The sequence below is a fragment of the Lithobates pipiens genome, unplaced genomic scaffold (assembly GCF_037356315.1).
Source record: "Lithobates pipiens isolate NorthernLeopardFrog02 unplaced genomic scaffold, aLitPip1_a1.2 Scaffold_8, whole genome shotgun sequence".
Lineage (NCBI taxonomy): Eukaryota > Metazoa > Chordata > Amphibia > Anura > Ranidae > Lithobates > Lithobates pipiens.
This window is the reverse complement of record NW_027507903.1, coordinates 541,966,103-541,992,700: the sequence shown is the minus strand read 5'-3', so window position 1 is coordinate 541,992,700 and position 26,598 is coordinate 541,966,103. Positions and strand designations below refer to the sequence as shown.

At 47.3% G+C, this 26,598-nt stretch overlaps 1 long non-coding RNA gene across 1 annotated transcript; it reads right to left on the bottom strand.

The window, feature by feature from the left end:
- Positions 1 to 3,820: 3,820 nt before the first annotated feature.
- LOC143960807 (uncharacterized) lies at positions 3,821 to 26,062 on the bottom strand. The gene is made up of 3 exons (XR_013270378.1): positions 25,923 to 26,062; positions 13,419 to 13,499; positions 3,821 to 4,227 (listed from the first exon to the last, which is right to left on the bottom strand). It is a non-coding gene; the product is annotated as an uncharacterized LOC143960807 (long non-coding RNA).
- Between the last annotated feature and the right edge of the window lie 536 nt (positions 26,063 to 26,598).

Genomic DNA, 26,598 nt, shown 5'->3' with positions numbered 1-26,598 from the left:
CCCCCTTGCTCTCCTGTCCCACAACTGTAACCTCCCTGCTCGTCTGCCCTATCATTGGGTCCCATTTTCTCCACTGCCCCACCATTGTACCTCCCTGGACATGTGTTCCACCACCGTATCCCCATGCTTTTCTGTCTCAATACTGAATCACCTTCTCATCTGTCCTAACACTGAACCCATCTGCTCTTCTGCCCCACCCCTATAACTCTCTTTCTTATCTGCTCCACCAATGTACCTCCTGCACATCTGTCTCACCTCTGTACCCCTGCTCAATTGCCCCACCACTGTTCCACCTGCTCTCCTGCCCCACCACTGTAACCCCCTGCTTTTCTGTCCCACCACTGAACCCCCTTCTCATCTGTCCCAACACTAAACCCCCCTGCTCATCTGCCCCAACACTGTACCCCCTGCTCTTCTGTCCCACTGCTGAACCCCCTTCTCATCTCTTCCACCACTGTACCTCCCTGCAAATCTGCCCCACCTCTGAACCCCTCCTGTTTATTTTCCCCACCAATGTACCCTCTTCTCATCTATGATATGCCTGATATGCAGAATGGTGAAAGGAAGCAGAGATGAGGCACATCTACCTGTCCTGGCACTCTCATCCCCGCTGATCCACGTCTCGCATCCAACCCACGTGCATGTATGTGATGTATGTGATGTATGTAATGTCACATACAAGCATCTGGAATGGATGCACAATGATGAGCTCAGGTCTGGGACATTTTCTGAAAGCAGTGGGCCTGTGTGCAGGATCATAAGTTTGGCCCGCAGCTGAGAAAAAGTGGTTGGGTCTGATTTTCATTGCGCTGAATACTGGCTGTGGCTTAAAGGGACACAGAGTGCCGGGGTTCAGTAGTCAGTGACACAAAAGTTCAGGAATAATTTCAAGAAAGTTCCCAGAAGCTCAACAGTAATTCCACAAACTGTCCCCTGATTGTGGTTTTCTCAATCACAGTGAAATCCCTTCTTCCTGAGATTAGTAGTGGCAACCAAGCAAGTCATCTTCCTCCAGATGGTGGACGGGGCTAACAGGACTGTGATTGGTTTGTTATAATCCTTGTAATGTACATAGATCACCCACGGGGGAATATTTTTTAATCAACAAAAGTGGAGTTACGCTTTAAGTTATTTAGTCTTGTATAGATGCATTCAGTAAAGAGGAATTTGCTTTTTACAGGGTTGGATTTTGGAAATGAACTGTCACAAAATGTGTACTGTATCAAGTAGTGTTGCACTGATACCGATATCCTACATCGACTGTGCGACTGTAATGGGTACACGATAATTGTTTCAGTACAAAATCTATTGTTTGAAAATTCCCACCTCCTTTAGTAAATCTGCCTCAATGTTTCTGCTTCCTTGTAGACCATAGAATGCAGCACTCTGATATGGTAAAATTAAGTTGTCAGTGAGGTAAAATCTGTTCCATTACTAGTTGCTACTTAACCTGATTATATACACCGATCAACAAAAATATTATGACCACCCACCATAACTCATCGAGGCATGGTCGCCACTAGACCTCTAAAAGAATGCTGTGGTATCTGGTACCAAGCTGCCAGTAGCAGATCCTTTAAGTCCTGTAAGTTGTGAGGTGAGCTTCCATGGATTGGACTTGTTTTTCCAGCACATCCCACAGATGCTCGATCGGATTGAGACCCGGAGAATTTGGAGGCTAAGTTAGCACCTCAAACTTGTTTTCCTCTAACCATTCTTGATATCATTAGACTATGCCACCTTCTTCCATTGCTCTGTGGTCCAGTTCTGATGCTTACATTCCCATTGTAGGCACTTTTGGCTGTGAACACGTGTCAACATGAGCACCCTGACCGGTCTGCAGCTATGCAGCCCCATTTGCAACAAGCAGCGATGAACTGTGTGTTCTTTTTTTTTTATTATCAAGTTTTATTAGTTTTAAAATAAGTCAATTCCCCATAGTATTGCATTTCCAACTTCTTATTTACATATACCATATCTCCCCCCCCCCCCCCCAAAAAAAAAGAAAGAAAAAAAATATATAGTCCCCTCCTCCCCTCCCGTCACCCCCTCACCCCGTCTCACCCCATCCTCTCCGCCACCCCCACAAAATCATATTATTCAATCTCTATTGAGTAGAGCTCCCATTTTCTAAATTTTTCCCTGAATTTCTCCTTTCTATTTTTAACTATGTATATCCATCTCACTGCCTCCATTATCCTATCCACTTCTTTCTTCCATTCTATTAAAGTTGGCTGTGTGGTTTGTCTCCATAGTCTGGGTAATAGTAGTTTTGCCGCGTTTAATAAATATGGTCTTATACTATCCTTGTATGTTCTAACTGATGTCATTGTCCCGTGGAATAAGAAGTTTAGAGGTGTTAATTCTATTACTCCCGGGGATAGCCTTTCTACCCAAGGGGCAATTTCCTGCCAGAAGCCCTTAATCAAGGGACACAGTCACCAACTGTGTGTTCTGTCACCTTTCCATCACAACATCATTAACTTTTTTTTTTTTTTTGCAATTTTAGCTACAGCAGCTCTTCTATTGGACTGGACTACATGGGCCAGCCTTCACTCCCCACGTTCATCAGTGAACATTGGCCGTCCATGACCCTGTCACCAGTTTTCCTTCCTTGGGCCACTTTTAGTAGTTCCTGACCACTGTAGACCAGGAATCTCCAACAAAAGCTGCAGTTATGGAGATGATCTGACCCAGTCTATTAGAAATAACAATTAAGCCCTTGTCGAAATCACTCAGGTCCTTACGCTTGACAATTTTTTATGCTTTTAACACTTCAACTACAGGGACAACATGTTCACTTGCTGCCTAATATATCCCACCCACTTTCAGATGCCATTGTAACAAGATAATCAATGTTATTCACTTTACCTGTCAGTGGTCATAATATTATGGCTGATCGGTGTACATCTTGGAGGTACGACAGTTTAGTGCTGGACACACAGGAAATCAGGCTCTGGTTCTGAGCTACGTATATGCATGCATACCCCACTTTTAAGTACACAATGGGGTTTATTTACTAAAGCTAGAAAGTGAAAAATCAGGCTCACTTCTGCATAGAAACCAAGGAGCTTCTAACCACAGCTTGTTCAATTAAAGCGGAGGTCCACCCTAAAGTGGACCTTCCGCTCATCGGAACCCTCCCCCCCTCCGGCGCCACAATTGGCACCTTTCAGGGGGGAGGGGGTGCAGATACCTGTACAGTACAGGTATCTGCACCCACTTCCGGGATAGCTCTCTGCGGACAGGGGCATAGATTACACCCCTTTCCGAAAGTCCCCCACTGCCTGCTGGGAAACACACAGATCCCAGAGGCAGCGGGTCCATCCTTATTGCGCAGCACGACTCGCGCATGCGCAGTAGGGAACCGGGAAATGAAGCCGAAAGGCTCCACTTCCTGATTCCCATACCCAAGATGGCGGCGGCAGCACCCGAGAGACGATCGAGAGATCGGCTTCGGGTGCCGACATCGCGGGCGCGCTGGACAGGTAAGTGTCACTATTTTAAAAGTCAGCAGCTGCAGTATTTGTAGCTGCTGGCTTTAAAAAAAAAAAAAAAAAAAAAACGCGGAGTCCCGACGGACTCCCGCTTTAAGCTTTGGTAATAAAACCTGGAAGCTCATTGATTTCTATGCAGAAGTGAGCCTGATTTTGCATTTTCTAGCTTTAGTAAATAAACCCCATTGTGTACTTAAAAGTGGGGTATGCCTGTATTAAGACTCGTAAAGATTGTTCACAGATGCTAGTTGTTGTTCAAGCATAACCCAATCAGACTGCAGTGAGGAAATCATCAGTGTTTGTTTTGTGTTGTAATCATTTTTTATTGAATGTAATAAGTATAGTAATGGACAATATACAGTAGAATACAGCTGATGATTGAAGGAAGAGTACAGGCAAATAATAACAATCAGCTACATATAGAGGAAGTGAGGGGTGCAGTCAGAATTGCTCATACCTCTAATACAATCACAGTCTGTAGGTGCCAACTGATTATTTATATGCAGTACAATTTAACTGTATTCGGTGTTTACCGCCGATGTACAAAGAAAAGACTGCTTATAGTATAATAGTCATCAGGAGATAGAAAAGACATAAAAGAAGCTAGTGTAGAGAGAAGTGGGGGATTCAAAGGAAAAGGAAATATTCCGTGTTTGTTTCATAAGAGTTTCATTATTTTTTTCCAGTTTCCAGCACATCTGTAAAGCTCCATGGATTGTCACCAGTTCATCTAAAAATGAGAAAATGTATAGACAGAGATCATTACAATGGGTGAAGAATAATGTTAAAGCTGAACTCCAGTCTTGCTGACAATCTTGCACAGTTGTACAGGCTTCTCTCCTGTACTGTGATTACTTGTTCTGATTACACTGCACACTGTGAGCTTCTCACATTGTGCTTTAGAAGCTGCAACAAGTTAGAAAGAGGCTTCCCTGATTTCTGGGTCTTAGCATTACGGTCCCTGGCCCGCCCCTTTCATTCAGTATATTTTAATCATGGAGGCTCAGCATCGCTAAGAACACTACCTAGTGTGTTTAGCATGCAAATGCAGCCTGCATGGGTGGCCCGTGCTTTAAGGTTGCACAACCGCGCAATTGTCAGTTAAGGTAACACAGTGCTGTATCGCAAAAAATGTCCTGGTCAAGAAGGGGGTTGAACCTTCCAGGGCTGAAGTGGTTGATTTTAATCACCATTCAATGATGTAAGAGTGTCTAGTTCTATAACGCAGCAATGACTACAAATGCCAATCACACCGTAAAATTGTGTAAATTAATAATTAGCATGAACCATTTAGGCTTGGTTTAAGTATTGCAGGTTGGAAACGTGAGCAAAATAGCACGTGTTCCTGACCCGCAGGCAAACATGCTACTCTTTAGCAGACACATGGGGGTGCCATTAATTCCTGATGACTCTGTCACACATTAGCAAATGCGGCTTGGTGCACTGTTATTTAAAGGGTCTTTTTTCCCTGCATTTCTATGGGTAGGGCAACCCATTGAATTGAATGGGTTCCCTGCACACAGAATGCAGGTCATACAGGTGTGAACCTAGCCTTAAGACAGCCATACATGGATCAAAATGCAGCTGGTTCAGCAGGGACCAGCCAAACTTTGATCCATTTCTGTATAACTGGCCTATTTTAAAATTTCCACACAATCAACAACGCTGGCTGTAGCTGGCAGTGCTGATTGGAGAATTCTGACGGTAGGGAAGTCTCCCTGCTGCCAGAGTACAATACTTTGTGGCAAAGATTCCCTCAGCCACATCGAATGTGTGCACGGGGAATCAAATCATTTGTTGTTTTCAACCAGAAAAAAATGAATCATGTACCGGCTCCCTTAACCACTAACCACGTAACATGATTGTAGTATCAGGCACAGTTAGTTAGTTTTGTACTTACTGGGCATCACATTTATTTTACTTTTCTAGGCACTCTTCTTTACAATAACACTGTCCCGTCTGGTTACACGTATAGACAAGAATATTACTATCTAATGACAGAACAAGCACAGAGTCTAATGAAATGCTTTATAATTTTCTTTTTATAGCTGAACTCTTGGTTAAGCAAATTGTCTAAATTCAGGAGTCATTTTTTATTCTTACTTTAATCTTGGCTAGCTTTGTGTATTTCTTCCAATCTTGTGCAATAATCCAATTTAAACTTGGGAGCTACGTGTAAAGCCCCATACACACTATCAGATTTTTTCCTTCAGATTTACCAAAACCATATAATATGAGGACAAACCTTAGGAGTTTCAATGTGTATGCAATCAGGCAGGCCCTTCTACTACATGGTTTTGGTAAATCTGAAGGAAAAACTCAGCAGATAATCTGATAGTGTGTATGGGGTTTAAGACTGGTTGTTACACAATACACAGAACTTTAATCCCACCCCGGAGGGGCGGGCCCCGTACTATCAACCCTTCCCACTGCTCCTAGCAGCATCAGTACGTCAACAAGCAGTATAACGTAGAAAAAAGGAGGGGTGGGTGCTGTGTCGGTCAGTGAATTACAGAGAAAAGGATTTTACAGTAAGTACAAAAAATCCTATTTTCTCTTATATTCACCGACCATCACAGCTCCTCTCTGTAACTAAATGGGACGTCCCCAAGCAGTGCCAAACGAGGGGTGAGAAAAACAGCATAAAAACTAGTGAAACTAAACCCACAAAAAACAGCAATGTGTGGAAAAACACCACCACATAACCGGGTATCCTCAACAGGAGTGATCCCCAAGTCCGCAACCATTTGCGGAAGTAATGCAACAGTGCATTAACATAAAAGTACTGCGTTTTTATCGAAAAACCAGGAAAAAATAAAGATTGCATATTTAATTGCAACTACACGGCTGCCTGCAAAACTTTGCAGCCAAAACAGGCATCAGCCGATGCACTAACGTCTACCTTGTAGAACTTGGTAAGCCTTGGTAAAGGTCGCCGCCTTACACACCTGAGCGACAGACGCTTGGTGTCAGAAGGTCCAAGACATTCCAATTGCTCTTGTAGAGTGGGCCGTGACTGGAAAGGGAGGCACCTGCCCCTTCAAGGATTAGGCTTGTACTACAATCTGTCTGATCCACCTGGAAATGGTGGCCAACGAAACCACCATGCCCTTCTTAGGACCAGCCACCGAAACAAACAGTGAGTCTGACTTCCAAAAGGAAGCTGTGACAGACAAGTATACCTTCAGAGCCCTAACCACATTTAGAGCGTGAAGGGCCACCTCTTTGGGGTGCTTCGGCTTAGGACACAATGATGGCAATACAATGTCCTCATTGATATGAAAGGCTGAAACCACCTTCGGTAAAAAGGACGGTCGTGGACGCAACACCACCTTATCCCTGTGGATGACCAGATAAGGCGACTTGCAGGACAAGGCCGCCAGTTCCGAAACCCTTCTGGCCGATGTGATGGCCACTAGAAAGACCACCTTCTGTGAAAGGGTCAGCAGAGGAATCTCACTGATATTCTCAAACGGCGGCTTCTGAAGTGCCGACAACACCAGGTTCAAATCCCACGGAGGTAATGGAGGACGCACCGTAGGGACTACATGTCGCACCCCCTGCACAAAGGTACTCACTAATGAGTGAGACGCCAGGGGTCTTTGAAAAAAGACAGCCAGAGCTGAAATATGCCCCTTGATGGTGCTCAACGCCAACCTCTGGTCTACACCTTGCTGCAGAAACAGCAGGATCCTGGATACAGAGAAGGAGCGCGGATGCCACCCTTTCTCCTCACACATGGAGATGTAGGCCTTCCAAGTACGATGGTATATCTTCCTGGAAGAAGATTTCCGTGCCCTCAGCATAGTTGGAATCACCAAGTCCGACATACCCCTGTTCCTCAATACCTGGCTTTCAACAGCCAGGCCGTTAAAGCCAGCGATGGTAAAGCAGGGTGAAGGATTGGACATTGAGATAGGAGGTCCTCTCTCAACGGCAGTCGCCAGGGAGCGTCTGCCACCAGGCGCACCAGGTCTGCGTACCAGGCCTGCTGAGGCCAATCTGGGGCAACCAGGTTTACTGGAATCCCCTTGGCTTCCACTCTGCGAAGATCCACATCTGGTGTGCCCCATTTCAGGCATTCTCCTGGATCCAGCATCTGACGACTCAGATAGTCCGCCTGCCAATTTTCCACCCCCGGGATGTAAATGGCCGACAGGGCCGGAATGTGTCGCTCTGCTCACCGAAGTATGTGAGCAACCTCCTGAGCAGCGGCTGAGCTTGTTGTTCCCCCTTGGTGATTTAAGTACGCTACAGCCGTGGCGTTGTCTGGCTGTATCCTGGTCAGGCCCCCTTGAAGACACATCGACCATGTGTGGAGGCACAGCCTGATCACTCTCAATTCGAGCAGATTGATCGGCAACTTGGATTCTTCCGTGGACCAGAGGCCCTGAGCCGACTGAATCCCCATCACTCCATCCCAGCCAGACAGACTGGTGTCCGTGGTGACCACCGTCCATTTCAGAGGGAGGAACGATTTTCCAGCCTGAATCACCGGGGACCTCAACCACCAGATCAGCATCTGACGACTCAGATAGTCCGCCTGCCAATTTTCTACCCCCGAGATGTAAATGGCCGACAGGGCCCGAACATGTCGCTCTGCCCACCGAAGTATGTGAGCAACCTCCCGAGCAGCGGCTGAGCTTCTTGTTCCCCCTTGGTGATTTAAGTACGCTACAGTCGTGGCGTTGTCTGGCTGTATCCTGGTCGGGCGCTCCTAAAGACACGTCGACCATGTGTGGAGGCACAGCCTGATCACTCTCAATTTGAGCAGATTGATCGGCAACTTGGATTCTTCTGTGGACCAGAGGCCCTGAGCCGACTGAATCCCCATCACTCCACCCCAGCCAGACAGACTGGCATCCGTGGGGACCACCGTCCATTTCAGAGGGAGCAACGATTTTCCAGCCTGAATCACCTGGGACCTCAACCACCAGATCAGGGAGTCCCTGACTGGCTGGCTCACCTGGATCTGCCGATCCAGGGACAACAGAGATTTGTCCCATTTTGTCAAGATCTCCTTCTGCAGGACTCTGGTGTGGAACTGGGCATAAGGTACTGCCTCGAAGGAGGCTACCATGAGCCCCAGCACCCGCATGCAAAAGCAGAGTGATGACCACTTGCGGTTCAACAGTAGTTTGACCGCAGATCTGAGAGTCAGCAATTTGTCTGAGGGGAGAAAAACCCTTGCTTCCCTGGAGTCCAATAGTAACCCCAGGTACTCCAGACGCTGAGTCAGTACCACCACCGACTTCTTTAGGTTCAACAGCCACCCAAACGCTTGCAGGGTCTGCAAGGTGATCGCCACATCCTCCTCTAATTCTGAGGCGGAAGAAGCTCTCAGGAGGAGATCGTCTAGGTAACCCACGATTGTGATCCCGCGTTGTCTCAACAACACCAATACTGGAGCCAGTATTTTGGTAAAGACTCGGGGTCTGATGCCAGGCCAAAAGGAAGAGCCACAAACTGGTAATGGGCTTCCCCGACTGCCAAACGCAGAAAACTTTGAAGCCGAAGGCATATGGGTATGCGCAAGTAGGCATCCTGAATATACAAGGACGCCAGGAAGTCCCCTTGATGGAGTGCAGTGACTACTGAGCGAACTGATTCCATTCTGAACCTCCGCACTTTTACAAAGTGATTGAGGGCTTTCAAGTCCAAGATTGGACATACTCCTTCCTTCTTGGGAACCACAAACAGATTGGAGTAGAACCCCTGGAAGCATTCCGATTCCCGAACTGGTACAATCACCCCCTGATTCAGCAAATCCCTCACTGCCCCTAACAGGGCCTCCCGGCGAACCGGGGACACGGGTATGCTGGAGGGGAAGAATCTGTTTGGCGGCCAAGAGAGAAACTCTATCTTGTAGCCTGTAGAAATCAGGTTGCAGACCCATTGGTCCGATAACCGGTAGGTCCAACGGGCTGCAAACTCCCGAAGGCAACCCCCCACCCGAGATGTGGGTGGGGGCAAACCTTCATGCGGTAGCACTTTTGTTCGCAGGCTTGTTAGGCTTGCGGTTCCAGTGATGCTTCTGACTGTCCGTGGGCATCCTGTCGGGCTTGGGTCGTTTTGCCAAAGCACCGTGTGGACGACAAAGCCGCTTGTGAGCGGAAAAAGGAGGGCCCTTGCCGGCTGCGTGGATCCTTAGCCTTTCTGGCTTGTGGGAGTAGTGTACTCTTACCAACCGTGGCATTTTTAATAATGTCATCCAACAAGGCTCCAAAGAGCCGGTCGCCAAGGAAGGGAAGATCCATCAGGGCTTTCTTGGATGCCTGGTCCGCGGACCAGCATTTCAGCCAAATAAGGCGCCTCAGCACCACGGTTGACACTGAGGCCCTGGATAACAGAGGGGGAGTATCCAGGGCCGCGTCACAAACGTACTTAAGGACATGCACTAGTTGGTCTGCTAACTCCATGCAGACAGGGGAGGCATTCTGCTCTCCCAATTCATGGTGCAAAAGCTTTGCCCACTCAGTCAGTGTCTGCAACACCAGTGCGGACGAGGAACAAGCCACTGCTTCGGCCTTCCTGTCCGTGGAATCCTTAAATGCAGGAGTCCCCTCAACTGGCAACAGACATCAGTAGCATCATAGTTTCATAGTTAGTAAGGTTGAATAAAGACACCAGTCCATGCAGTTCAACCAGAGTAAGTGTCTACCCCTATCCCTGTACATTGCACACTCACATTGGTCCCTACCCTCATGGACCCCACAATCTAAGGTCCCCATTCATATACTAGGGCCAATTTTGGACACAAGCCAATTAACCTACCTGCATGTCTTTGTAGTGAGGGAGGAAACCGGAGTAGCCGGAGGAAACCCCACGCAGGCACAGGGAGAACATGCAAACTCCAGACAGGTGGTGTCGTGGTTGGGATTCGGACCAGTGACCCTTTTTACTGCTAGGTGAGAGTGCTAACCACTACACCACTGTGCCGCACCCGGGGTCATATGTATACCCCGGAGCATTGAAGCTCACCGACCACCTCTGGAGCATGAGGTATGTCGTGGCCTGCCAAGCGGTAGCTGCGGCCTGCTCACGCTCGATGGCCGGACTGGGGAGACTACAAGGATTTCATTAACCAGCCTGTCACCCAGCCGGCAGTTGATAGAAGATTTGAGGATCTCTTATCTTGCGCAAAAAGCAGCAAACCTGCAGTAAAAACATGGACAGAGAGGACCGCAGGGTTTCCTAGGTCATTCTCCTTGCTAGGCAAAATAAAAACTGAAACTGCTAGGAGCAGTGGGAAGGGTTGATAGCATGGGGCCCGCCCCCCCTGATAGTACCCGGGGCGGGATTAAAGTTCTGTGTATTGTGTAACAATTTAGCCTAGTTTCTCCTAATGGCAGGCTATACAACCCATTTAGTTACAGAGAGGAGCTGTGTCAGTCAGTGAATATAAGAGAAAATATTTTTAATACAGAAATGTTCGCTTACTGAAAAGTATGCCCATGTATGGTATAGTATGCACTATACCAATACTTGGTCGGGCCTCCTTTTGCATGAATTACAGCATCAATGCAGCGTGACATGGAGGCGATCAGCCTGTGGCACTGCTGAGGTGTTATGGAAGCCCAGGTTGCTTTGATAGCGGCCTTCAGATCGTCTGTATTGTTGGGTCTGCTGTCTCACATCTTCCTCTTGACAATACCCCACAGATTATGGGGTTTAGGTCAGGTGAGTTTGCTGGCCAGTCAAGCACAGTTATACCATGATCTTTAAACCAGGTATTGGTACTTTTGGCAGTGTGGGCAGGTGTCAAGTCCTGCTGGAAAATGAAATCAGCATCTCCATTAAGTTGGTCAGCAGAGGGAAGCATGAAGTGCTCTAGAACTTCCTGGGAGAGGGCTGCGCTGACTTTGGACTTGATGAAACACAGAGGACCAACACCAGCAGATGACATGGCTCCCCAAATTATCACAGAAAGTGGAACATTTTGCATTGCATTAGGAAGTCAAGGTCCCAGAGTCTGGAAGAGTCTGGAAGAAGAGTGGTGAGGCACAGAATCCAAGTGTCATGAGGTCCAGTGTGAAGTTTCCACAGTTAGTGATGATTTGGGGAGCCATGTCATCTGCTGGTGTTGGTCCACTTTGTTTTATCAAGCTCAAAGTCCACAGCCCTCTACCAGAAAATTCTAGAGCACTTTATGCTTCCCTCTGCTGACCAGCTTTATCGAGATGCTGATTTCATTTTCCAGCAGGACTTGCCACCTGCCCACACCGCCAAAAGTACCAATACCTGGTTTAATGATCATGGTATCACTGTGCTTGAATGGCCAGCAAACTCACCTGACCTTAACCCCATAGAGAATTAGTGGGGTATTGTCAAGAGAAAGATGAGAGACAGCAGACCCAACAATGCAGACAAGCTGAAGGCTTCTATCAAAGCAACCTGGGCTTCTATAACACCTCAGCAGTGCCACAGGCTGATCGCCTCCATGCCACGCCGCATTGATGCTGTAATTCATGCAAAAGGAGCCCAGACCAAGTATTGAGTGCATATACTGTACATGGACATACTTTTCAGTAAGCCAACATTTCTGTATTAAAAATTGTTTTTTTATTGGTCTTATGTAATATTCTAATTTTCTGAGATACTGAATTTTGGATTTTCACTAGCTGTAAGCCATAATCAAAATGAAAAGAACGAAATGCTTGAAATATATAAATCTGTGTAACAAAAATATACGAGTTTCCTTTTTCAAATTGAATTGCTGAAATAAATTAACTTTTTGATGATATTCAAATTTTTGGAGATGTACCTATATGTGATATTGATTTACAAATATGCACAAAACAGGAATATTCAATATAATAACATCCATTGCAGTCTTCCATACCAAACTCATTAAACGTATCTTAATAGACCTAGCTCTGTACACAGGAGCACAGTCATGCTAGAGCAGAAAAGGACCTTTTCCAAACTGTTGATACAAAATGCCTTTTAGGTCCCGAAGGACTGGTAATTCTGTTCAGCTACTCTTGCAATCTAGCCACGTCTGCTAGATAACACAGCCAGGGCAAAATGTATTGCTGTTAAAGGAATATTGCGCTGGCTTGATTTGTAAAAACACAGGCACAGTGGTTGTTTTTGATCTTGGAGTATACAGAAAAAATAGAAACCATCTGCTCACTAAAGTGTAGCCACTGCACCACAGGTTGTCTGTGCAGATATAGGTGCAGTGTCCCAGATATTGCTGACTCACCAGTTAGGCACAGTCTCCGTGCCTAAAAAATATGTTTTACATCCCCTACCCCACCCATCCCAAAGGCTGAGATGCCACAAGAAATACCTCTCATGCTACGTACACACAACCGGTTTTCCCGTCGGAATAAACTCTAAAGGTTTTTTCGATGGAGTTCCGCTGAAACTGTCTTGCGTACACACGATCACACCAAAGTCCGTTCGTCAAGAACGCGGTGACGTACAGCACGTACGATGGGACTAAAAAAAGGAAGTTCAATAGCCAGTAGCTAATAGCCTCCGTCTTGTACTTGCTTCAGAGCATGCGTCGTTTTTGGTCCGCCGGAACACCATACAGACGAGCTGTTTTCCCGATAGGAATTGGTTCTGTCGGAAATATTTAAAACATGTTCTATTTCTAGGTCTGTCAGCATTTTCGAAAAAAAAAAAGTCAGATGAGGCATACACACGAACAGAATATACGATGAAAAGATTCCGTATGACTTTTTCTGTCGGACATTCCGCTCGTGTGAACGTGGCATTAGAACTGTTCCTTACTCCGAGATCAACAGATCCAATTTAAACATGCATCTGTAGTCTGGTGTCTCCTTACACACAATGTTAGTATCGTAGCATTTTCATAAGAACTGGTCAGGAATTGGACCCTACATATTTCTTTCATCACACCTTTTCATTAAACTAGAAACGCCAAAGACTCTTATAATGCAACCTTACCACCTGACCAGGGCACTCAGCATTACAGGCCAGTGACTCATATACAGCTTCTTTTATTGTGCACGCTCCCTTGTAGCAGACCTGCAAAGTTAGAACAATTTCCATGAATCCATGAGATATTCACATTGTACATCATCTGAAAAATAGACAGTTGGCTTCATATCCTATAAAGTAGCACACTTATATGAGTGTTCCCACACCAACAATTCATCAGTCAGGTATATATGCATGTCAAGTCTTTTGAATATCTGTAAAAGAAAATAATAAACACTGGAACTGAATACATTTTATCACCAGTTGTAATGGTCTAAATATTTCAGAAAATATAAATTACATATAAAAAAAAACTTGATTGAGTACTGTGGTTAGAGTGGCCAAGTACCCATAAGATATCATTGAAGCCTAACCATTTTTCTGCATTAGATCAACACCTGTCACCAAAAGGAAACATGAAAACCTGTTGTTTTCTATGTGCCTTATTCAAATCACATCACATCACAAGGATGTGTGTTGTTTAGTTGTGTGCAAAAATGTGAACATGCTGCATTCTTCTGCAGCACATCGGATGGAACCGGATGTCAGAGACCCAAATGGAGTGTTCACTTTGTACACTTCCAATAAAGTGAAAAAAATGTCAACAGTGCATTGCACTGCCTTCTCCCTTTCTGCCGGGTTTTTATTTCTGTCTGATGAAAGCATGACAGGGGCTTTAACCCTTCCCTATTAAATCCAAAACAAAACAAAAAACGGGACACTGGGGTTGATTTACTAAAACTGGAGAGTACAAAGTCTGGTGCAGATCTGCATGATAGCCAATCAGCTTCTAACTTCAGCTTGTTCAATTAAGTTTTGACAAATAAAACCTGGAAGCTGATTGGATTCCAAGTAGAACTGCACTGGATTTTGCACTCTCCGGCTGGGTCTTTAACCACCTAGCGACCATCCCATGTTCATTTACTACGGCAGGATGGTTGCTGTGCACTGGATCCTGTATCTGATATGTGATCAGCACTTCCGGGTAAGGGGTGTGCACCCACTGCCCCGGGTGTGCTGTGATTTGTTATCATTGATGATATGTTATCATTGAAGCCTAACCATTTTTATGCATTAGATCAACACCTGTCACCAAAAGGAAACATGAAAACCTGTTGTTTTCTATGTGCCTTGTTCAAATAACATCACAAGGATGTGTGGTGTTTAGTTGTTTGCAAAATTGAGAACATGCTGCATTTTCTGCAGCGCACTGGATGGCACCGGATGTCAGAGACCCAAATGGAGGGTTCACTTCGTACACTTCCAATAAAATGAAAAAAATGTTAACAGTGCATTGCACTGCCTTCTCCCTTTCTGCCGGGTTTTTATTTCTGTCTGTGACCCCATTGTGGAAAGTCTCCTTCACAGACAGTAATGAAAACCTGACAGGGGCTTTAACCCTTCCCTATTAAATCCAAAAGAAAAAAATGTTTTGGTGGGAATTGGACTTTAAAGGGACACTGGGGTTGATTTACTAAAACTGGAGAGTACAAAATTTGGTGCAGCTCTGCATGGTAGCCAATCAGCTTCTAACTTCAGCTTGTTCAATTAAGCTTTGACAAATAAAGCTGATTGGATTCTAAGTAGAACTGCACTGGATTTTGCACTCTCCGGCTGGGTCTTTAACCACCTAGCGACCATCCCATGTTCATTTACTGCGGCAGGATGGTTGCTGTGCACTGGATCCTGTATCTGATATGTGATCAGCACTTCCGGGTAAGGGGTGTGCGCCCACTGCCCCGGCTGTGCTGTGATTTGTTACAGCACAAGCCGATCTGCAGGTCCTAACCAATGATTGATCGCCAGGACCCACTGATTGGCTCCCTCATTCATGGAAGAGAGTTCTGTGTTGTAAACACAGAGCTGTGTACACTGATAGGTGAACTTGCTGGTTTTTTTTTTATTCCCTGCAAAGCAGGTAAAAAAACAGCAAGATCGCTTAGTAAAAGCAGCACATATTGCACACATTACACTTTGTTAGGCACAAAGTTAACCCCTTGATTGCCTCTAGATGTTAACCCTTTCCCAGCCAGTGACATTAGTACAGTGACAGTGTATTAGCACTATTTACTGTATTAGTGTCGCTATTGATGTCAATATCAGTTAGTCAGTTAGTGTACCCCCCTGCCAGCGTCAGCAAGTGTCAGATTGACCACCACATTATCACAGTCCCACTATAAGTCACTGATCACCGCCATTACTAGTATAAAATAAAAATGAAAAATTCCAGTATATATACCATTGTTTAGACACTATAACTTTTATGCAATCCAAATAATATTAGTGATGGCCGAACGGTTCGCCCGGCGGTCGTTTCGCGGCGAATTTCCGACTTTCGCCGTCCGCGGGTTCGAACGCCTTTTTCCGTCGTTCGCCCCGGCGGACTTACGTGTTTAATGTATACAAGAACTTTAACCTTTCGTGACACGTTTATCATGTGTTACAGGACAACCAATTGAGACATGACAGCTCATGGACACTTGGACATTCCCCCTAACCTATAAATACACCCGATCCGGTGGCCATTTTACATTCTTTCTTCTGTCACTGTAGGGAAAGGATCCTGTGTGGAGTAGGGACAGAGAAAACGCTAGCTATTTGGTACACAAAAGTTCTTTTCAGGACTGGTATAGGTGTTAGGTCAGCAGCCTGAGTTTCTTTTGTCAGTTTAGATAAAGGGACAGAGCGCTGTATGCTGCTATTTTAGGGACAGCTCAGCCAGATTAGTCTTTCTTCATCATCATCATCATCATCATCATTAGCTGTTACTATCAGGTCCACAAAAGAGCTGTTCCAGCTAATCGTTCCAGCCTACTCTTTTTTGCCAATTTGTATAGGGACAGGCAGGAAGCAGTGTGTCAGGCAGTGAGGATAATTTTAAAGACTTGCTGTTACTATTAGTTCCACAAAGGTTCTTTTCAGGACTGGTATCAGTGGTACGGTAATAGGCTTGTACACGTATAATATTCTTTCTTCCAAATATAGAAAGAATATTATACTTGACTGCTGCCCTTCTGCTGCAGTCTGCTAATCATTCACAACTCACTTGTTCCACAAAGCTCTTTATCAGGACTGGTAACTTGGTCTGTCTAGGGTGCTACGGTACATAGGCTTGGGTGCGGTACAGTCTGCTGTTCTGTAAGGACCGCTATCGGTCCACAATACATAGGGTTGCCGTGCACTACTGCTGACCGCTGCCCTATACTGCAGCAGTCCTTCAGCGGTATAGGGACTGACGCACAGTCTGCTAAACACTAATACACAACCTGCTTGGTCCACAAAAGTTCTTATAAGGACTGGTAACTTGGTATAGGGTGCTACGGTACATAGGCCTGAGTGCAGTACAGTCTGCTGTTCTGTAAGGACCGCTATCGGTCCACAATACATAGGGTTGCCGTGCACTACTGCTGACCGCTGCCCTATACTGCAGCAGTCCTTCATTGGTATAGGGACTGACGTACAGTCTGCTAATCACTAACACACAACCTGCTTGGTCCACAAAAGTTCTTATAAGGACTGGTAACTTGGTATAGGGTGCTACGGTACATAGGCCTGAGTGCGTTACAGTCTGCTGTTCTGTAAGGACCGCTATCGGTCCACAATACATAGGGTTGCCGTGCACTACTGCTGACCGCTGCCCTATACTGCAGCAGTCCTTCAGCGGTATAGGGACTGACGCACAGTCTGCTAAACACTAACACACAACCTGCTTGGTCCACAAAAGTTTTTATAAGGACTGGTAACTTGGTATAGGGTGCTACGGTACATAGGCCTGAGTGCAGTACAGTCTGCTGTTCTGTAAGGACCGCTATCGGTCCACAATACATAGGGTTGCCGTGCACTACTGCTGACCGCTGCCCTATACTGCAGCAGTCCTTCATTGGTATAGGGACTGACGTACAGTCTGCTAATCACTAACACACAACCTGCTTGGTCCACAAAAGTTCTTATAAGGACTGGTAACTTGGTATAGGGTGCTACGGTACATAGGCCTGAGTGCGTTACAGTCTGCTGTTCTGTAAGGACCGCTATCGGTCCACAATACATAGGGTTGCCGTGCACTACTGCTGACCGCTGCCCTATACTGCAGCAGTCCTTCATTGGTATAGGGACTGACGTACAGTCTGCTAATCACTAACACACAACCTGCTTGGTCCACAAAAGTTCTTATAAGGACTGGTAACTTGGTATAGGGTGCTACGGTACATAGGCCTGAGTGCGTTACAGTCTGCTGTTCTGTAAGGACCGCTATCGGTCCACAATACATAGGGTTGCCGTGCACTACTGCTGACCGCTGCCCTATACTGCAGCAGTCCTTCATTGGTATAGGGACTGACGTACAGTCTGCTAATCACTAACACACAACCTGCTTGGTCCACAAAAGTTCTTATAAGGACTGGTAACTTGGTATAGGGTGCTACGGTACATAGGCCTGAGTGCGTTACAGTCTGCTGTTCTGTAAGGACCGCTATCGGTCCACAATACATAGGGTTGCCGTGCACTACTGCTGACCGCTGCCCTATACTGCAGCAGTCCTTCAGCGGTATAGGGACTGACGCACAGTCTGCTAAACACTAACACACAACCTGCTTGGTCCACAAAAGTTTTTATAAGGACTGGTAACTTGGTATAGGGTGCTACGGTACATAGGCCTGAGTGCGTTACAGTCTGCTGTTCTGTAAGGACCGCTATCGGTCCACAATACATAGGGTTGCCGTGCACTACTGCTGACCGCTGCCCTATACTGCAGCAGTCCTTCATTGGTATAGGGACTGACGTACAGTCTGCTAATCACTAACACACAACCTGCTTGGTCCACAAAAGTTCTTATAAGGACTGGTAACTTGGTATAGGGTGCTACGGTACATAGGCCTGAGTGCGTTACAGTCTGCTGTTCTGTAAGGACCGCTATCGGTCCACAATACATAGGGTTGCCGTGCACTACTGCTGACCGCTGCCCTATACTGCAGCAGTCCTTCAGCGGTATAGGGACTGACGCACAGTCTGCTAAACACTAACACACAACCTGCTTGGTCCACAAAAGTTTTTATAAGGACTGGTAACTTGGTATAGGGTGCTACGGTACATAGGCCTGAGTGCAGTACAGTCTGCTGTTCTGTAAGGACCGCTATCGGTCCACAATACATAGGGTTGCCGTGCACTACTGCTGACCGCTGCCCTATACTGCAGCAGTCCTTCATTGGTATAGGGACTGACGTACAGTCTGCTAATCACTAACACACAACCTGCTTGGTCCACAAAAGTTCTTATAAGGACTGGTAACTTGGTATAGGGTGCTACGGTACATAGGCCTGAGTGCGTTACAGTCTGCTGTTCTGTAAGGACCGCTATCGGTCCACAATACATAGGGTTGCCGTGCACTACTGCTGACCGCTGCCCTATACTGCAGCAGTCCTTCATTGGTATAGGGACTGACGTACAGTCTGCTAATCACTAACACACAACCTGCTTGGTCCACAAAAGTTCTTATAAGGACTGGTAACTTGGTATAGGGTGCTACGGTACATAGGCCTGAGTGCGTTACAGTCTGCTGTTCTGTAAGGACCGCTATCGGTCCACAATACATAGGGTTGCCGTGCACTACTGCTGACCGCTGCCCTATACTGCAGCAGTCCTTCATTGGTATAGGGACTGACGTACAGTCTGCTAATCACTAACACACAACCTGCTTGTTCCACAAAAGTTCTTATAAGGACTGGTAACTTGGTATAGGGTGCTACGGTACATAGGCTTGAGTGCGGTACAGTCTGCTGTTCTGTAAGGACCGCTATCGGTCCACAATAGATAGGGTTGACGTGCACCACTGCTGACCGCTGCCCTATACTGCAGCAGTCCTTCAGCGGTATAGGGACTGACGTACAGTCTGCTAAACACTAATACACAACCTGCTTGGTCCACAAAAGTTCTTATAAGGACTGGTAACTTGGTATAGGGTGCTACGGTACATAGGCTTGAGTGCGGTACAGTCTGCTGTTCTGTAAGGACCGCTATCGGTCCACAATAGATAGGGTTGACGTGCACCACTGCTGACCGCTGCCCTATACTGCAGCAGTCCTTCAGCGGTATAGGGACTGACGTACAGTCTGCTAAACACTAATACACAACCTGCTTGGTCCACAAAAGTTCTTATAAGGACTGGTAACTTGGTATAGGGTGCTACGGTACATAGGCTTGAGTGCGGTACAGTCTGCTGTTCTGTAAGGACCGCTATCGGTCCACAATAGATAGGGTTGACGTGCACCACTGCTGACCGCTGCCCTATACTGCAGCAGTCCTTCAGCGGTATAGGGACTGACGTACAGTCTGCTAAACACTAATACACAACCTGCTTGGTCCACAAAAGTTCTTATAAGGACTGGTAACTTGGTATAGGGTGCTACGGTACATAGGCTTGAGTGCGGTACAGTCTGCTGTTCTGTAAGGACCGCTATAGGTCCACAATAGATAGGGTTGACGTGCACCACTGCTGACCGCTCACCTATACTGCAGCAGTCCTTCAGCGGTATAGGGACTAAGAGTTTTGTCACAGGGTCATTTAAAAAATGACATGCAGAGGAAGAGGCAGGCCCTTCCGCAGGGGTGGTAGGGGTAGGGCAGGAGCAACAGGCTTGAGCCAAAGTGGGAAGTTGCAGAAGGTGCGTTCAATTACTTTAAAGGATGCACCAGACTTGGTTGAGTGGCTCGCTCAGCCTTACTCTTCTGCACCCTCCTCATCCTCTCGATCTGCACCCTCTTCTTCACTCTCTGCTATGTGCACCCCCAAAGACACTACCACCAACAACACGACCACCACCACCACCACCACATACCTTCCGCTTGAGTCACTGGAATTATTTTCCGATCCATATCAAGAGGACATTTCTGATGCGCAGCCACTCTTGGTATTGGATCAGGAAGAGGAGGTAGCAACAAGCGCTACTCAGCAGTCTGACGCCAGTACCCAGATCAGCCCAAGGAGGAGGTTGGTCCCCGGTGTTGCTGCCTACTCTACTTATAGCGGTGGGGAAGGTGACGTTGATGATGACGTGTCTAGTGATGTCACGTGGGTGCCCACAAGAGAGGAAGAGGAGGGGAGTTCAGAGGGAGATATGGACCAGCAGATAGGGAGGAGAAGCAGCAATGACTTACATTGCACAGCAGGGACAAAGCAGACTGCAAATGTATCAGGAGCGAGTCATCGACCATGTACGGTCACATCTGGCGCTCCCAGGACACCGGCACATGGCTCCGCAGTGTGGGCTTTTTTTAACGTGTCCGCTGCTGACAATAGCGTTGCCATCTGCAATCTTTGCAGTCAACGCGTTAGTCGCGGTAAGCCCAATACTCACCTAGGGACGACCGCCTTAAGAAGGCACATGAGCAGCCATCACCGAGCCCAGTGGGAGCAACGGAACACACAAAGCCACACTGCAGGCTCTCACCGTCCAGCCTCGTCTTCTACTTCTCCTTCTCCTCTCTCCTCACAATTGTCCTCCACTCCACCTTCCATCACGCCAAGCTCACATTTTTCTGCAAAAAGGCAGGCTTCCGTGGGCCTAATGTTTGAGCGTAAAAAAATGATGACGCCGGATAACCCTCTTGCCCAACGGTTGGCGGCTGGCTTGTCAGAACTCATAGCCCGCCAACTACTGCCATATAAACTGGTGGACTCGGAGGCCTTTCGCAAATTTGTGGCCATTGGAACACCACAATGGAAGGTCCCAGGAAGGAAGTATTTCTCAGAGAAGGGCATCCCAGAGCTATATGGCCATGTTCAGCGGCAAGTGAATGTATCTCTGGCACACAGTGTCGGTGCCAAGATACATCTGACCACAGACACGTGGTCTAGCAAACACGGGCAGGGAAGGTATATCAGTTTTACTGCCCACTGGGTGAACCTTCTGACGGCCGTCAAGCATGTAACCCGTGGCACCCGTGTAGATTTGGTTTTACCGCCACGGATTGCATGCAGGCCTGACTCTTCTTCTCCTCCTCCTACTCCATCCTCCTCCCTCTCCTCCTCAGCTGCCTCCTCCTTTTCCGCTGCTAGCGTCTCTTCCACTGCACCGCCCAAGCTCCCCAGAACCTATTCCACATGCCAGGTGAGACGTTGCCATGCCGTGCTGCGTCTGTTGTGCCTGGAAGCAAAGAGCCACACTGGCCCGGCACTCCTTTCAGCTTTGCGTTCACAGGCAGATGAGTGGCTAACACCGCTCAATTTGACAGTTGGTAAAGTGGTGTGTGACAACGGTGCCAATCTGCTTAGCGCATTGAAACAGGGCAAAATCACGCACGTGCCGTGCATGGCACACGTCTTAAACTTGGTCGTGCAGCGATTCCTTGTCAAATACCCTGGGGTCCAGGACATCTTGCGGCAGGCAAGGAAAATCTCGGCCCATTTCAGAAGATCTTACACGGCCATGGCTCGCCTTGCTGACATTCAGCGGCGACACCATCTGCCGGTCAGACGTCTTATTTGCGATTGCCCGACGCGATGGAACTCAACCTTCTATATGCTTGATAGGCTGCTCCAGCAGAAACGTGCAGTTAACGTCTACCTGTATGAACTCTGCGAAAGAAACGGTTCTGGGGAGCTGGGTTTTTTTTCACCGCGCCAGTGGCTGCTCATGCGCGACACATGCAGACTTCTGCGGCCATTTGAGGAGATCACCAAACTGGTCAGTCGCAGCCATGGCGCCATCAGTGACATGGTACCTTATGCCTTCTTTCTGGAGCGTGCATTGCGTCGTGTCATTGATCAGGCTGTGGAGGAGCAGGAGCGGGAAGATGAGGAAGTCGCAATGCTGGATGAATTCCCAGGGGGGGCTACTCTATCTGAGACAAGTCAACAACAGGAGTCTGATGAGGAGTCAGAGGAGGATGGTGCCGGGGCGGATGAGCAGGAGCAAGAAGAGCATGCTTTAAACCTTTCTGGGATCCCTGTTGTGCGAGGATGGGGAGAGGAGAATGAAGAGGACGACATTATCCTGGATGATGAGCAGGAGCCAGGCCACCACACCGCTTCCACTTTAGTGCAAATGGGGGCCTTCATGCTCCAGTGTTTTAATAGGGACCCCCGTATAAAAAGCATGAGGGTCAAGGACCAGTACTGGGTGGCAACGTACTTAGACCCCCGGTACAAACACAAAATGGCGGAAATGTTACCGCCGTCGCAGAGGGCTGTCAGAATGCAGCACTTCCAGGCCTTGCTTCGAGAAATGCTGCATTCTGCTTTTGCGTGCGCTGGCAGAGGAGCAATTCCCACTCCCAGAGAAGGATTTGCGGGTACCAATCCAACAGCGCCTGCAAGAAGAGGCCGGTTTGAAGATGTGTTGGTGACTTCGGATATGAGGTCATTCTTTCAGCCGACCCATCGACAGGTGTCATCCGGATCCAGCATCAGGGAACGCCTAGACCGTCAGGTGTCCGACTACATTGGGTTAACGGCCGATGTGGACGCTCTGAGGAGTGATGAACCCCTAGACTACTGGGTGGGCAGGCTTGACCTCTGGCCAGAGCTTGCCCAATTTGCAATCGAACTGTTGGCTTGCCCCTCATCCAGTGTCCTGTCCGAAAGGACGTTCAGCGCAGCAGGGGGGATTGTGACCGATAAGCGTACTCGCCTAGCTCACCACAGTGTTAACTACCTCACATTTCTAAAAATGAATGAGGCATGGATCTCGGAGGAATTCAACACATGTGATCAGTAGACCATGTATATGTCTATAAACAATTTTTGGAATCAAGCACACAGACCTTCTTAATTCATTTGGCTCACTTCCCTGACCCAAAAAAGCACACCGTACTATATGCCCCTACCCTCCTCTTTGAAGAGGTTGAGCGGTGTCATATTTCTACTGGGGCTGCTTATTATGAGGGGTTCCCACCATCCCTGTGCTGTGCTGACTTCCTCCTGGGTGTTCTTATTATGAGGGGCTCCCACCATCCCTGTGCTGTGCTGACTTCCTCCTGGGGGTTCTTATTATGAGGGGATCACACCATCCCTGTGCTGTGCTGACTTCCTCCTGGGGCTGCTTACGGTGCTGCTGTCAGCGCTGTATGTCACGGAGCTGCTGTCAGCGCTGTATGTCACGGAGCTGCTGTCAGCGCTGTATGTCACGGAGCTGCTGTCAGCGCTGTATGTCACGGAGCTGCTGTCAGCGCTGTATGTCACGGAGCTGCTGTCAGCGCTGTATGTCACGGAGCTGCTGTCAGCGCTGTATGTCACGGAGCTGCTGTCAGCGCTGTATGTCACGGAGCTGCTGTCAGCGCTGTATGTCACGGAGCTGCTGTCAGCGCTGTATGTCACGGTGCTGCTGTCAGCGCTGTATGTCACGGTGCTGCTGTCAGCGCTGTATGTCACGGAGCTGCTGTCAGCGCTGTATGTCACGGAGCTGCTGTCAGTGCTGTATGTCACGGAGCTGCTGTGAGCGCTGTATGTCACGGAGCTGCTGTCAGCGCTGTATGTCACGGAGCTGCTGTCAGCGCTGTATGTCACGGTGCTGCTGTCAGCGCTGTATGTCACGGAGCTGCTGTCAGCGCTGTATGTCACGGAGCTGCTGTCAGCGCTGTATGTCACGGAGCTGCTGTCAGCGCTGTATGTCACGGAGCTGCTGTCAGCGCTGTATGTCACGGAGCTGCTGTCAGCGCTGTATGTCACGGTGCTGATGTCAGTGCTCTGTATTACGGTGCTGCTGTCAGTGCTCTGTATCTCCTGCACCCTCTTGTTTGCCTACCCTGGTCCCTGACCTTCCCTCTCCTCCATTGCCTTCATTAGCTCCATAGTCCTGAATTGTCAGAACAATTTCCCAAATAAAAAAAAAATGCTTGTAGTTATCGATCCCAAATTCACCTCATACATGTATTATGCTATTGTCCAGGTGGTGGGACTACGTGCTACCCCCTAATAATTACCCCGTGGCCGCAAATTCGACCTAAAGGTTTGCGAAATTCGCCTCCCATTGAAGTCAATGGAGCCCGCGGCGAACGGTCGTTTTCGCGAACGTTTGTGTCCGTTCGCGTTTCGCGTTCGCGAAACGTCCCGTCGGAAGTTCGTCCATCACTAAATAATATACACTTACTGGGATTTTTTTTTTTTTTACCAAAGATAGAATACATTTTGGCCTAAATTCATGAAGAAAATCAATGTTTTAATTTTTTATTGGATATAACCAATAGCAGAAAATAAAAAAAATATATATTTTTTTTATTATTTTCAGTCTTTTAACACCAAAAGAACGCTTTATTTGTGTGACAAATAATACAAAATAAATTTGCGTACAGCATTGCATGACTGTGCTGTTGTTAGTTAAAGCGGGAGTCCGCCGTGACTCCGCGTTTTTTTATTTTTTTTAAAAGCCAGCAGCTACAAATACTGCAGCTGCTGACTTTTAAAATAGTGACACTTACCTGTCCAGCTCTAGATCGTCTCTCGGGTCCTGCCGCCGCCATCTTGGGTATGGGAATCAGGAAATGGAGCCTTTCGGCTTCATTTCCCGGTTCCCTACTGCGCATGCGCGAGTTGCGCTGCGCAATAAGGACGGTCCCCGCTGCCTCTGGGATCTGTGTGTTTCCCAGCAGGCAGCGGGGCACTTGCGGAAAGGGGCAGGCACTTGCGGAAAGGGGCGTAATCTACGCTCCTTTCCGCAGAGAGCTATCCCGGAAGTGGGTGCAGATACCTGTACTGTACAGGTACCTGCACCCCCCTCCCCCCTGAAAGGTGCCAATTGTGGCGCCGGAGGGGGGGAGGGTTCCGATGAGCGGAAGGTCCACTTTAGGGTGGACCTCCGCTTTAAAATAGAGCAGTGCTGAATAGCAAAAAAAAAGCCTGGTCATGAAGGGGGTAAAACCTTCTAGAGGGCCTCAGGCCCTTCTGCCTCATGCATATGCCAAGTCACACTGCCTTGTCACCTTCTCCCTTCAGCATCCTTGTCTGTAAAAGCTCTGGTTTCAGAGCCTAAACAGAGGAAGGACAGTGTGACTGCGGCCTGTGACTGGCTGCTTAAGCCCAAGAGCCATCATGAAAGAGGAAGTCACATGCTCCCTCATACTCGGAAGCCCAGCTCTATTAAATTCCAAAAACAGATTAGATCTGTTACTATTCATAGTCATATATTAATTGTGTACAGGCTTTAGTAAGTAGATCTACAGGACACAGAACTACTGTATGGAAACTACAGCAAGACATGCTTGTGATCTCTTCTCTTAGGGCACTTTCACACTGAGCAGCGTCGGGTGTCGGCAGTAAAGCGCCGCTATTTTTAATTGCGCTTTACCGTAGTTTTTGTTGTGCTTTTTGGCCGCTAGCCTGGCGCTTTTAACCCCCTGCTAACAGCCGAAAAAGGGTTAAAAGCACAGACAAAGCGCCGCTGCCCATTGATTTTAATGGGCATGGGCGCTGTTTGGACCTTATAACTCTTGATTTCTGAATTTCGAAAGCAGTAGTGAAAGGTCAACAGTGAAGAAGCTTACCTTCTCCTCTTCACACTTTGTTCCATTCTGTACCATTCCAGATGGGTGCAGGATTAACCTGCAAGCACCAACTTTACCTGTGGCGACATATATATTAGGAAAGTCGTTTCCACCAGAGCAGAAGAGAACACCACATTTCATATCCCTAACAGGAGACAAAGATCTCTACTGTAAATGACTTACAAAAATAACCACACAATTTACTGTGTTGATACAACATGTATATTACCAGACTTATGTGATAAGACAGTGTACTGAATGAGCCTTGGAGCTTCAGGGAAAGGGAATCATGGCTGGCAGAAGCATGGTGGTACTTCTTGACCAATCTCTCAACAAATAATCCAGGGAATGCTATTGGCTGTATTTAATAGAATAGGACAGGAGAGGACTAGATTTTAAGGAGGGACTCAGATTGAGTTTATGATCGGGCTTTCTGTGATCAGACGTCTGTCTTGGACTTCTGGTTAGGGCAAGTTTTTACTGTTTAAAAGTATACTTGCTCTATGTATGCTGCTATAAAGTTGTGGCCTAGTCCTTGTAACCTAAACAATTTCAGTGTTTTTTTTTGTTTTTTTTTGGGGGGGGGGGGGGTATGTCAATACTGGTTGTGACATTTTGTATGTTGTTATGTCTATGCTTCCTTACAGTCAGGGGTGATGACAAAGTGCAGTAATCC